Source organism: Corvus brachyrhynchos, unplaced genomic scaffold (genome assembly GCF_000691975.1).
Source record: "Corvus brachyrhynchos isolate BGI_N302 unplaced genomic scaffold, ASM69197v1 scaffold45, whole genome shotgun sequence".
NCBI classification, from domain to species: Eukaryota; Metazoa; Chordata; class Aves; order Passeriformes; family Corvidae; genus Corvus; species Corvus brachyrhynchos.
In genome coordinates, this window is record NW_008238361.1 from 1097260 (window position 1) to 1100409 (window position 3150).

General features: G+C 55.9%; 1 long non-coding RNA gene across 1 annotated transcript in view; it reads right to left on the reverse strand.

Annotated features, from left to right (window-relative positions):
* The window catches only part of LOC108447096, a 6077-nt gene extending 3035 nt beyond the window's left edge, over positions 1 to 3042 (reverse strand). The window contains exon 1 of the long non-coding RNA XR_001862496.1: positions 1214 to 3042. This is a non-coding gene — a long non-coding RNA (uncharacterized LOC108447096). The remainder of the gene's footprint in view (positions 1 to 1213) is intronic.
* Positions 3043 to 3150: the final 108 nt, after the last annotated feature.

Consider the following 3150-nt stretch of genomic DNA (forward strand, 5'->3'; position numbering starts at 1 on the left):
CACCTGGATCTGATATGCAGGGGGTGGGAAGGGCTGATCCCTGCACCTGGATCTGGGATTTCATTCCCAAATCCCAAGGAAAGAGACCCCTGCTCCTTTTAAAACATTCTAATAAGGCCACTCCCTCATTCCTTATCCACTGACACAGTGGATGAGCACCATTCCCTGGGAAAACTCTTCCATCCCCTAGGAGAACTCTTGGATGGCACTGGCAGATTGATTTTAATTGGAATTTAATTGGAATTTAACTGGAGTTTTAATTGCCCTTTATATGAAACTCTGTCACTGCTGCTCTGGGAATGTGACCAGAGTTTCCTCCATTATCCCATGATCCCAAACATTTGGGAAGCTGAAGAAATCCGTATTGATTGGATGGCTGGTGATAAACGGGAATGTGTTGGGATCAAACCGACACCGGTGGCTGTAAACCCGCTCTGCATTCCTAAGGATCTTTCCTGCTGTTCCCAGCTGCTCTGGGAATTCCAGCCCAGCCCCTCCCCCCCCCCCCAGCCAGGAATTCCCAATTCCCAATCTCCCATCCATCGCTGCCCTCTGGCACTGGGGAGCCATTCCCTGTGTCCTGTCCCTCCAGGCCTTGTCCCCAGTCCCTCTCCAGCTCTCCTGGAGCCCCTTCAGGCCCTGCAAGGGGCTCGGAGCTCTCCCTGTGTCCTTCCCTTCTCCAGGTGAGCATTCCCAGCTCTCCCAGCCTGGCTCCAGCCCTTGGAACCTCTCCATGGCCTCTGGAGTCGCTCACCAGCTCCACATCCCACCAATCCATGGGATTGTTTCCCACCCTTTAATTCCTGCTTATCCCACTTTGATAACGAACTGGAGCAGAACCAAGCTGGGAATTCTTCTATCCCAAAAAGGAGGATCCTGGTGTGGGATATTGGGATATCGGCCCTGCTGGCAGTGTGGATTCCCAGCTGGATCCTGGGATGAGAGGGATCCTGGCACAATCCTTTCCCAAATTAAAATTTCCCAAATTTTGTGTGCACAGCCCTGCTTGGAACAGAACAAATCCCGACCACAACCAAAGTGGAAATGTAGGGGAAAAAACAGGGAAAAATTAAAACTGCTGGGGCTCTAAAATTCCCCTGGGGAGAATCCCAGGTTTTTATCCAGCCCTGGGATTCCCGGGATTATTCCCACAGTGAGGTGTGGTGGCTGCAGGAGGTCCCTGCCAGCCTGGGATAGTGGGACGTGTCCTCACCTGTGGAAAGGGGGGAATGGGATGGGATTTAAGGTCCTTTCCAACCCCAAACCATCCCATGGTCCGTGATTCCAGCCATGGAATTCCCGGGAATTTGAAGTACTCTGCAGTACCAGCCAGTCAGGCAGGCCCTCCTGGGATTTCAGGAATGGGATTCCTGTCCTTGGAAAATGGAAGCGGCGGGGAAACGGCTGCCCGGAGCCCGTGGCCGCGCCCGTCCCAGTTCCCGGGCTCATTCCCGTGTCCCTGTATCCCTGTATCCCTGTATCCCTGTATCCCTGTGTCCCGGTATCCCGGTATCCCGGAGCCCCTGTATCCCTGAGTCCCGGTATCTCGGAGTCCCGAGGTGTCACTAGGTGTCACTGCTCTCCCGGCAATCCCGGCCCCGCTCCGCATCCCGGGATACGGGGCCGAGTCAGGAAACGGGACCGGGATGTGTGGGATAGGGAGGGATGAACGGGACAGGGATGTGTGGGATAGGGAGGGATGAACGGGACAGGGATGTGTGGGATAGGGAGGGATGAAGGGGACCGGGATGTGTGGGATAGGGAGGAGGGAACAGGAGCCTTTCCACCTCCGATGATCCACAAATCCAGCGGGAAGAGGAGCGATCCCTTCCCTGAGCCCTGATGGGCTCTGCACCCACCTGGCACTGCCCTGCCCCAAATCCCTGTTCCCAAGGCTTCTAGGGACTTCTTTCCCTGGAAAGATGAAATGCAGACTCCTTCCCAGCGCTAATCCCATTCCAGCTGGCAAATCCCAAGGATAAAAGGGACATCCAGGGGTCCAGTCCTGCCTTCATCCTGCCCTGACATTCCACTGGGGTGGTAGAACCCCCCAGGGGTGCCTGCTCTGACCAAGGCTACTCCTGGTATTGTTCCCTTATCCCAGAAAACCAAAAAAGATGGGATCTCCATGGGAAAGGGACCGTGTTTTCCATGATTTCTGAGGTTTTCGTGCATTTTGACACAGCCACCACGAGGCTGCCATGTCCCTCTGCTAAGTCAGGCCTAACTCTGCTCAGGGCATCACTTCCCAGAAAACATTCCCAAAGCACTTCACATTTAGGATTTGCAAAGGATAAATCCATGGAAAACCTGCATTCCCAGAGCAGGAGTGGCTCCAACTCTCCTTGCTCTCAGCCTCACTCCTCAGAGCTGAAAGCACACGCGGGATTTCTCCCACAGAATTTAGGGATGGGATCATTCCTGTCCTAATTCAGGGACAGGATTGTTCCTGTCCTAATTCAGGGATGGGATTGGTCCTGTCCCAACTCAGGGATGGGATTGTTCCTGGCCTAATTCAGGGATTGGAATCATTTTCCCGTGAAGCTGCCAGGAGCTGGGATTTGGAGCAGGGCCCAAGGACGGACCCTGCCCTACATGCCCGATGGGAAGGGAGGACACCACGCTCCAAACGGGAATCGTGTGGAGTTCCGAGAGCTCTTCCAGCTTTTCCTCTGGCTGCAGTAACTGCCAGCACTGCCTTGGCTCATTAGGATGGATCCCATCTTTTTCTTCCAACTGGAAAACAAAAAGTTCCCATCCGCTGGGGGAGCGAGGCAGGGCCAGCACGGCCCCACTGCTGGGGGGCTCTCGGCAGGGAGGGACCCCACAGGGCACCGTCACCCCTACAGGGGACCCTAAAGGTGGCCCAGGGGTGCAGGGGACAGGGCGTGGGGACAGGTGACACCCATGATCCAGTGCAACATGGAATCGTGGAATGGTTTCATTGGAAAAGCCCTCCAAGGTCATCGAGTCCAGAATTCCCCTGGCACTAAGCCCTCAAGTGCCACCCCAGTGTCACCCCCAGTGCCACCCCCAGTGCCACCCCAGTGCCACCCCAGTGCCACCCCAGTGTCACCCCCAGTGCTACCCCAGTGCCACCCCAGTGTCACCCCCGCGCCACCCCAGTGGCACCCCCGGGTGCCCCCCACA